Source organism: Pan paniscus, chromosome X (genome assembly GCF_029289425.2).
Source record: "Pan paniscus chromosome X, NHGRI_mPanPan1-v2.0_pri, whole genome shotgun sequence".
In the NCBI taxonomy this organism is placed as follows: Eukaryota; Metazoa; Chordata; class Mammalia; order Primates; family Hominidae; genus Pan; species Pan paniscus.
This window is the reverse complement of record NC_073272.2, coordinates 47,476,515-47,487,157: the sequence shown is the minus strand read 5'-3', so window position 1 is coordinate 47,487,157 and position 10,643 is coordinate 47,476,515. Positions and strand designations below refer to the sequence as shown.

The following is a 10,643-nucleotide window of genomic DNA, read 5'->3' as shown; positions in this document are numbered from 1 at the left end:
GGTACAGAAAATGATGGGCTGGCATCACTAAAAGTTCGTGATGAATTCCTGGTGTATTGGTTTCTAGGGCTACAAAGTCCCACAAACTGGATGGTTGAAGACAACTGATATTTATTGTTTTCCAGTTTTGGAGGCCAGAAGTCCAAAATCGAAGTGTTGGCAGGTCCATGCCCCCTCCAGTTCCTCTAGGGGAGGACACTTTCTTGTCTCTTCCAGCTTCTGGTACTCTCAGCTGTTCCTTGCTTGTAGCAGCATAATTCCAATCTCTGCCTTCATTTTTAAATGACCATTTCCCTCTGTGTGTGTGTGTGTGTGTGTGTGTGTGTGTGTGTCATTTTCTTGTAAGGATACCAGTCATATTGGATTAAGGGCTCACTCTATTCCAGTATGACCTAATCTTAATTTACATCGTAATTATATCTGCAGTGACCCTCTTTCCAAATAAGGTCACTTTCACAGGTCACAGGTGTACAACTTCGACATATCTTTTTGGGGGACACAATTCCAGCCACCGTATCTGGTGACTAGGACTACATTTGTTCATGTCTAGGAATAGGGCTTTGATTGATAGACATGAAGCAAAACAAAGCAAAATGGTCCACGGGGAGAGAAAACCATTATCTTACTAACCCGATGTGCTTATCAGTTGTGCTAACCAGTCATACACGTATTCACCCTACCATACTGTCTTTACTCTTTGTTTTTTGAGACAGAATCTCACTCTATCACCCAGGCTGGAGTGCGGTGGCTCAGTCTCTGCTCACTGAAAACTCCGCCTCCCGGGTTTATGCGATTCTCCTGCCTCAGCCTCGCCTGGCTTTTTGTATTTTTTTGTAGATATGGGGTTTCGCCATGTTGCCCAGGCTGATCTCGAACTCCTGAGCTCAAGTGATCCACCCCCCTCGGCCTCCCAAAGTGCTGGAAGTACAGCTGTGAGCTACTGTGCTTGGCCACGGTCTTTACTCTGTTCCTCTTTATCTTTTTCTTCCTCCCCCTCCTCCTCTCTCTCTCTCTTCTTTCCTGCTTTTTCTTTCATTCTTTCTTCTTTTCTTTCATCATCATCTTCTTCTTTTTTCTTTTTTTAACCATGAGATGATACGGTTAAATAGTTGATGTTGGGAATTTATGTGGGGATCTGGATCAGAAAAAAAGTACTTTCCTGTGAGTAAGGTAGTGAGGTATTCTTCAGTTTATCACATACTCCAAAAACATGAGAGAGCTTACCAAAGGTTTTGTAACTGAAGAATCTATTACAAGTAATCAGGTTTATATTTAGCTTTGAATTATACATATACACACCCACATATACACACACATATTTTTAAGTAACTTAGATCATCAACATTTCAATCTGAGCATTATATGGGTAGTATTGTCTCTATCTTCATTGTCTTGTGAGATAACTAGTGATGTATTTCCCTAACACGAGGAGATCAATTAAAGCAACTGACATTCTGCAAATTTGAATCAATGATGCCACTCAATCCAATCAACCAAAGTAAAGAAAGCTAATTCATGCTTTTCTTAGAGCCAGAAGAAAAAACTGGCAAAAGTGTTGTCTCATTTTGTCCCTTTTCCCCTTAAATCAATTATCAGTTATCACAGGAAAGAAAAGAGAGAAGACTGTGCATTATGTTCAGGCTCACAACTCAAAGAGTAAACGAACAAAAAATTATTAAAATAATTATCAAGAGAAAATTTCTCAAGAGGGAAAAACACACATTATAAAACCTTTCGCTGCAGTGAGCATCAGAATGGGAGATGCCAATCGGATTAAACTGCTAGAACAAAACTCATGTTTTGTTTTAATCCCACTGTCTTGAATGTAGACTAGTCATGGAGCTCCCTTTCCACAGGTCTACATGGGATGTTCAGATCTGTCCTCATCAATGTCACAGACATTTCAAGAGAACTTTTGAAACCAAATGGAGGGTGACACAGAATTCCTTGGGGATAATGGGAGTGTCCAGAGCACTTTCTTATTTAAAGATCAGTGAAAAAAACTCAATAGCACGGGAACTAAAAGGGAAATGTGAAGCATAATGGTGTTTGGTCAGTGGAGCAAAGGATTTGTAGTGGTGAAAAAAAATAGATAAATTATTTTAATTGTACTTTTTACATATCTTGTAGCACAATTCAGGCTTAGAAAGGATTTCAATTGTGATTTTGTTGGCTTAGTTTTGACCTGAACAAAATGGATTTGCTGTTTTTATTTCTTTCTTCTTTTTATTCAAATGGCACACCCTTTTGTTTTGAGAAATCTGGTTGTTATCTCTTAGTTAGAACCATGCCTAATGAAGTACTCTTTCCAATTTTGGATGTTTAATCATGCTGGATTCTTACCAAAGACCTCAAAAGAGACTAAACTTGAAGGACAAAGATGATTGTCAAGTGGGCTATGGATTAGGGTCTGATTTTTTGGTGAGAGTTCAATGAACATAATTTAGACTAAGGTAGATTCAGTCAGGCAGAAAGGAAGAAATGAAGCATGCTTCTGGGGAATAAACGGCAAAGCAAACACACAGAAACTCACTCAAGAAGATGCCAGTGAGCAACTCAGAACCAATATCTGATATATAATTTAAGACCCAAAGGTCACTTAATATCAACTCTATTGCTGCACTCACACACCCAAGGAATCTGGCTAGCAATTGTTTTAGAGCTTGCCTTAGCTGTTTTTATTTCATGCAAGTGTTTCTCTGGAGGCACAAAAAATGTTAAGAGTAAAACTGGATTTATCGAAGGCATTTGCTTGGATTAATTAGGTAATAAAAGCATTTTCAAATTGCTAATTTACTAAGCAGTGTCACCGGAATGCTGAATTACTTTACTTTTATTATGATGATCAAGAGAGATAAATGCAGGCCTAGCCACAAAACCAAAGCAAAGAGAGGCAGGAGTCATTCTTTGCATAATTACTGGCATTTGTCATCCTTCCCTTGAAAAGGGGATCATCAGTTTTTCTAAGGACTGTTTTCTTTGCTTCAGAGTCTTTTCTTCAGAACTGTTTATCATCCACATTGTCCTCATTTACCCAGCAACACATACTGTACTAACGTACTTTCCATCAGTGAATGTAATGAATTTAATTTTGGTTCAAAATGTTAATTAAAGTGTGCCTTTCATTCTTATAAGGATGAAACTTAAAAAACTCTTGGTTCTCAAGTGTTAGGTGAAATTACTAAAAGCAGAGTTGAAAAACAGGGTTAATCAATGTGAAATGTAGTATCATGAGCCTGGGATAGATATTGATAATGAATTATAATTAATTTTCCATCTCTTTTAAGAAAACAAAGGCTCAAAAATCACGGCTTCCATAACTTTGCCTATACTTAGGAGAAATTTTGGAAGAAAAACGTGTAAGAAGAAACAGAAAAGAAGTTTGCCTCAAAGAGAGAAACAAAGAAAAAGCTACCAGACCAGATATTCCATCATCAGAAAATGAATGAGAATTTTATTATCTCTTGGCTTTAAAAAAAATTATGTCCTTTGCCAGATCTAAAAATGCTGCCAACCTGGAAGAAAAAGAACCCATTTTTCTAAACAACCTCATTTAGTAATTTCCATGAAATTGACCTTTTAGAACTATGACAAAAAGCCAAATTAAAACTCAGGGGTTCCTAATCACTAAATTCTGAGTCCGTTTTAAGAAATACCTAAAATACACTTTAAAACGAACCAATTAATATAATTACCGTGGGTTTAAATAACACATACACACTGGATTTGTTTCTGTAAAACACAGCTGTTCTGTTATTTACATTTTGCTATTTTTTAAATTAGAAATATGGCTTTATATATTGTACATATATGTAAAGTAACTTTTTAAAAAGAGTGAATCTGTTGTCTTCTGCCATCATTACATTAAAAAAAAAAAACCCAACCACCCTACAGCCAATTAACTTGGAAATCTTATATTCAAGCTTCTGAATATTACTGCGGTTGTAGCAAGGGAAGCAGCACATCCAGGTAGTTAATGTAGAAGAAACAGGGCACAGGCAGCAACTTGCATCCCCTGGCAATTCACATGGTAATTTCTTCGCTTCCACTCTCAGGCTCACTCCACCTTGCTTCACCAAGCCCCCTCCCCCTAAGACACGAGGCACCCTCTGGGCCATGGAAGGTGCCATGCGGGGAGACGCCGGAAGAGCGGGGGCAGAGTGCACGGTTCCCACACCCTTAGCCGCGGGCGGCCTCCGCGGGCCCCAGGAGTGGGGAACCGGTTGGGAGAGCAGGGTTGGGGGCGGACCCCAGGGCCGCACCCCTGGTCCCCCCCATCCCCTTTCTACCGCCACAGACCCAAGAACCCGAAATCTGCGGCACGAGGCGCGGCGCCCGCAGCCCCCGGCTGGGCCCCGGCGGGGATGGGCGGGCAGGGGGCGGAGCGCAGAGCAGCGCGGGGCGGCGGGAAAGGGGCGGAGAGGATAGCTTGGGCTCTGGCGGGCCGCGGGACTGGCAGAACCTGCGGGCTAGGTGGGTGGCTCGCCAGCCGGGACGAAGGGAAATGAGGACCACCGCTCCGGGGCGCGAGTAGGCGCGTGGAGTCCGGGGGCTCAGCCGCCGCGCCTCTTCCTCCTGCAGCTGGAGACTGCAACAGCGGCGGGTGCACCGGCAGCAGCGACGACCCTGCGCGCAGGTGGGCACCCCCGAGCGCGGCGCTCTGCCCGCTCCCCCGGCCACCGCGGGCCGGACGCCCGCTCTTCCAGGCCACTGCGCTTGGGGGCGAGGGCTGGGTAGGTCCAGGGGCAGAAGGAAGGTGCACGGCCCCGTGGTGGGCGCGCTTCTGCGCGCGCGCTGTGGTAGGTGGGAAAGAGGTGCAGAAAAGCTGCCTCCCTTAGGGTTCACTCCCTCGGTTCCACTGTCCCCACCCCACCCCTTCTGAGGAGCTGGGCACACCGGTGGGGCTTTGGGAAACTGCGATCTCCTACCCGCCCCGCAGTATCGGTGGCGTGTGCAGGTTGCCCTTCTCTTCACAGTCCACACCCAGCAACCATCAGGACGCCCCCTGCTCCCGGCCCGAAGACTGTAGGGACCATGGGAGGAGAGAGTGGTGGCTGGACCGGTCGGGGCGTGTGCGCGGAAGGCTGGAGTTGCCTGAGTATTGTCTGCCGGGGCCGGCGCTTGCGTCAGGGTGCTCCCTCGCGCTTTCGGGGGTAGGGAATGGGTTTGCTGAACTTACTCTGAGGGCTGATTCTGCACATGCCCTTGGCGCCTTGTGCATGTTTGGACAAGGGTTTAATGGAGGCACGTGGGAGCCGTATCGATCTCTGGCGGGTCCCCAAAGACCCTCTTGGGATAGTCCAGAGAGTGTTCGGGGTTGAGAGCTAAAGGAGAGTGTTCCGTGTGAATGTGCGTCCTAGGGAGGAGGAGGACAGTGTCTCAAGGAGACTTGATTTTCTTTTATTTGCTGCAATTCCGTAAACCAAATCATGCTTTCGAGGCGTTAAAGTAAATTACTGGTAAGTGGGGCGGATCTCTGCTGGGGATAAAGAAGCTCCCGGGTTTGCGGGGTAGCGGGCCTGGCTGGCGTGCACGCTCGGTGGCTTTTGGCGCTGTCTCGCCTAGGTAGTGGGGGTGGAGGTGGTGGTGCTTGTGTCTTTGGCTTAAGGTGCAGGAGCCGGGCTTACTTGTCCTAGGTAGACTGTGGGACTTGGAGGAGGTAAAAAAGCTTCGCGGCGCGGTTATTCGCAATTAACTCCAGAAATCTCAGTGTGTGTCTGTCGGTCGGTCTCTCTCTGTCTCTCTCTCTCTCTCTCTCTCTCTCTGTGTCTCTGTCTCTGTCTCTCTCTCTCTCTCTCACACACACACACACACACACACACACACACTCGCACGTCTCATGGCTGCTTGGATTTGCTGATAGTTGTTCATGAATTTTTATTCCTGTTTGTTCATTTCCTGACTTTTTTTTTTTTTTTTTTTTTTGGAAAAAGGACCTACCTGTATTAAAATCCGTGGGGTTTCAGAAAGACCCTTCCGCAGTCATTCATATTCAAATCAAGGATAGGGCATTTTGATGAAAATACCCCACCAAACTGCTGTTTGGATTGGACAAAACTGTAGTTCAGGTTAGAATTACTGTTATTTTAAATAGACATCTTACAACCTTGTGGTAAAGTAACCTTAGCCTGAATTGCCCCTGATCTTTCTTTGTGTCAATTTACAGAATTCTGAATTACAGATGAACAAAGCGGTGAAGTTTTCTTTTAATTTTAAACGACAGGTCTTGAAATGGCTGTAAGTTGAGTTCTGCGACTCCATCTCTTTAATGATCGGCTCATAGTGGTGTATAGTTGATGATCTGAGACTTACATATGTTTCAATTTCTAATCAAATAATTTATCATACCATTGGGGAGAAGGACACCTTAGGAATTTTCCACACAGAGGAGAAAGAACATTTTTGTCTTTTGGAGCAAATGTTTTGCCACTTTTTCCCCAGATGTCCCCGTTAGATGCCTAGAAAAGATGCATTGTTGACGAATAATACATGATTTATTTCTCTTTTATGTCTACAGGTGGCAGTGTAGAAGCCAGACCGGGAGCTTCCAGAAGTGGTTTCTGAAAGAGTCAAATGTACATGAGTAAGCAAGCACAGGAATCTGAAAAACCACAGGTATGTAGGACAATTAATCCACCTATCTAGCTTTATAATTATTGCATTCCAGTAGCACTAACCCATTTGCTCTTATGTTCAATATTTTGACACTTATATAAATTTCTATGAAGTGAAATGTATTTTGAGGTAACCTCCAAGGAGAAGCAGGGTCTAATCTATTTCTGACAATGTATTTAAATAAAAATTCTGCATGTCATTATATTACATGACTTTTTACTGTTCTAAAAGAGTTGTTTTTCCATTGTGACCATGTGGCTTTGCATTTAACCAGTTGTTTGATATCTGCTTTTCAAAACACTTTTCCTGAAACTACATAAAACTGCCAATTGTTCTGAATAATTTCATTTGAGATAATGTTAACAGAGTCACCTGCATGAACCAATAACAATATCAGCTTAAAATTTTTTTTTATTTTTTGGCTGGGCGTGGTGGCTCACGCCTGTAATCCCAGCACTTTGGGAGGCCGAGGCGGGCGGATCACGAGGTCAGGAGATCGAGACCATCCTGGCTAACACGGTGAAACCCCGTCTCTACTAAAAATACAAAAAATTAGCCGGGCGTGGTGGCGGGCACCTGTAGTCCCAGCTACTCGGGAGGCTGAGGCAGGAGAATGGCGTGAACCCGGGAGGTGGAGCTTGGAGTGAGCCGAGATCGCGCCACTGCACTCCAGCCTGGGTAACAGAGCGAGACTTCGTCTCAAAAAAAAAAAAAATTTTTTTTTTTTTTTTTTTTTTTTGGTGACAGGGTTTGGCTTTGTTACCCAGGTGGAGGGCAGTGGCAGGATCTCAGCTCACTACAACCTCCATCTCCTACATCCTACATCTCCTACATCTCCATCTCACTACAACCTCCCACAACACGCCGGGGTTGTTTTTGTATTTTTTGTAGAGACAGGGTTTTGCCATATTGTCCAGGCTGGTCTTTAACTCCTGGGCTCAAGCGATCTGCCTGCCCTGGCTTCCCACAGTGTTAGGACTACAGGCATGAGCCACTGCACCCAGCCAAGTATCAGCTTTTAATAAAACTGCATCTCACTGTTGAATTGACGTAACACCGATCAGAATACAGATGCATTAGGAGGCTTCTTTTAAACCAAGCCCTTCTGCTATTAACCTTCTGATGATTTTTCTCCTACTACCTTGCTGTTTTTACAGGCCCACTAATTTGCCCGCTTGACTAAAATAAGGACGAGTTATGTGCTGATGAGAGACATGTTTGTAATGTTATTCGTTGTGACACAGTTCAAAAGAATTTGCCTTTGATTCTCACTAAAATGTAAAGTTTTGCATATTAAGATCCTTTTTCAACAACTGAGCAACTCTTTATAATGAAGGGCAGAAGACGCCAAAGGGAAGAAAATATTTACCTTTGTGGGCTTTTACTTTCTTTCCTGGGAATGGTAGGCCATAGCTATTGGTATGTTTTTGTTGTTGTTGTTGTTGTTGTTGTTGTTTTTGAGAAGGAGTCTCTCTCTGTCGCCCAGGCTGGAGTGTAGTGGCATGATCTCGACTCACTGCAACCTTCACCTCGGGTTCAAGCGATTCCCCTGCCCCAGCCTCCTGAGTGGCTGAGATTACAGGCACCCACCACCAGGCCCGGCTAATTTTTGTATTTTTAGTAGAGACGGGGTTTCACCATGTTGGTAAGGCTGGTCTCCGACTCCTGACCTCAGGTGATCCTCCCGCCTCGGTCTCCCAAAGCGCTGGGATTACAGGCATGAGCCAGCGCCTACCACCGCTATTGGTACTTTCACACGGATGCTAAAGTTATTGTGCTGGCCGTGTTAAGGGTCAGGCATCAAAATGGCCGCTCAAGAGAATGAAGCTTTCTCTTTGTGCAGATGCAAGGGGTGGGATGGGGTGCACAATTATCACAGTGCTGGAATGTGGTGTTACCTCGACATTCTGCCTTACAGCTGAGGAGGGATTTGTTTCGCCCCTGCTAATGAAGGTGTTAAATAAACTTGGATGCTGTTATTGAAGCTTAAAAAATAAATGGAAGCTGGGTGCGATGGCTCAAGCCTGGAATCCCAGCACTTTGAGAGACCGAGATGGGAGGATTGCTTGAGCTCAGGAGTTCAAGACCAGCCTAGACAACATGGCAACACCCTGTCTCTACAAAAAATTACAAAAAGTAGCCAGGCGTGGTGATGTGCACCTGTAGCTATGTGTACCTGTAGTCCCACACAGTCGGGAGGCTGAGGTGGGAGCCTCCCTTGAGCCTGGCAGGTCAAGGCTGTGATGAGCCACGATCATGCCACTGCACTCCAGCCTGGGTGTGACAGTGAGATCCCTTCTTAAGAAAAAAAAAAAAAAGAAAAAAAAGAAATTGAACACTTACCAGTAGAAAGCAAACAGGGAGCTCAGACTCAGAAAGTGTAGATTGCACTAAATACTGAAGGGTTCTCACTTTAAAGACTCCATGGATAAGGAGTGGCTTCAGGAAAGCTCTCGAACATTTAGGAATATGTAAGTTTGCACTGCATGAGACTTAGATTCATTATCTGACTCAGGAAATTGGGATGTAACTAATTATCCCTCAAAATATCTAACAGGAATGGAGTCTCCTCAGTCAAAAAGAAAAAGAACAAGGTTGATATTTTATTCCTTTTTTGAATTATAGTATATTTGTTGTAGAGCCATTAGGTGCTTTAGAGATATTTGACTTTTGACATATAACATACATAATAAAGTGTGTAAAAGGTACTGGTCTAAAGTGTACTGCTCAAGGAGAATCACTTGAACCCAGGAGGCTGAGGTTGCAGTGAGCCGAGATCGTGCCGCTGCACTCCAACCTGGGTGACAGAATGAGACCCTGTCTCCAAAAAGATAAATAAATAAATAAATAAATAAATAAATAAAGTGTACTCCTCAGTGAAACTTTGCATGCGTGTATACCATGTGACCATCACCTGAGTCAAGATGTAGATTTCCAGCACTCCAGAGGATTTCCTCTTGCCCCTTCTGTTCAGAATTCATCGTCCCTCCAACATGAAGGTAACCACATTGTGATTTTTAAAAAACTCCATCCACTAGTTTTGTCTTGTAAGTTCCGTATAAATAGTGTCATATAGTGGGAACTCTTGTGTGTGTCTTTCATTCACACGGGCACTAGAATTTCATAGACATAACATAAAGTCTATGAGATTCATCCACAAGGTTGTGCATATCAGTAGTTCTAATCTCTTGCTGAGAATCATTCCATTGTATGCATCTATCACAGTTTGTTTCTCCATTTTCCTGTTGGCTCTTTGGATTGTTTTCAGTTTGGGGCTAATACGAATAAAGCAGCCATGAACATTCTTGCTTATGTCTTTTGGTGCACATGCCCAATCATGTCTCTGAACATATGCTCAGGAGAGGAATTGTAGGGTCATAGGTAGGCACATATTTAGCTTTAGTAGATATTGCCAAACAGTTTCCCAAAGGGGTTGTACCAACTTAAATTTCCCCAGTAGTGTATGAGTGTTCCAGTTAGTGGCTCTACATTTTAATGAACACTTGGTGTTATCTGTCTTTTAAATTTTAGCTACTTTGCTGGGTGTACAGTGGTATCTTTGTGGGTTTTTAAAAACGTATTTTATTGTAATTGTGGGAAAATATGTATATTTAGAATTTACCATCTTAACCTTTTTTTTTTTTGAGACAGAGTGCTGCAGTGCGGTGGTGCGATCTTGGCTCACTGCAGCCTCTGCCTCCTGGGTTCAAGCAATTCTCCTACCTCAGCCACCCAAGTAGCTGAAATTACAGGTGGGCACCACCATGCCTGGCTAATTTTTTGTATTTTTAGTAGAGATGAGGTCTCACTATGTTGGCCAGGCTGATGCTGAACTCCTGACCTCAGGTGATCCACCTGCCTCAGCCCACCAAAGTGCTGGGATTACGGGCGTGAGCCACTGCACCCGGCCAACCGTTTTTGAGTGTACGGTTAGTAGCATTAAGTACATTCAACTTGTTGTCTAACCCTCACCACCACTCATCTCCAGAACTCTTCATTTTGCAAAACTGAAACTGTACCCATTAAAC

General features: G+C 43.9%; 1 long non-coding RNA gene across 1 annotated transcript; it reads left to right on the top strand.

Annotated features, from left to right (window-relative positions):
* Positions 1 to 1,127: 1,127 nt before the first annotated feature.
* On the top strand, positions 1,128 to 9,699 carry LOC134729838 (uncharacterized). The gene is made up of 2 exons (XR_010111328.1): positions 1,128 to 4,636; positions 6,518 to 9,699. It is a non-coding gene; the product is annotated as an uncharacterized LOC134729838 (long non-coding RNA).
* Positions 9,700 to 10,643: the final 944 nt, after the last annotated feature.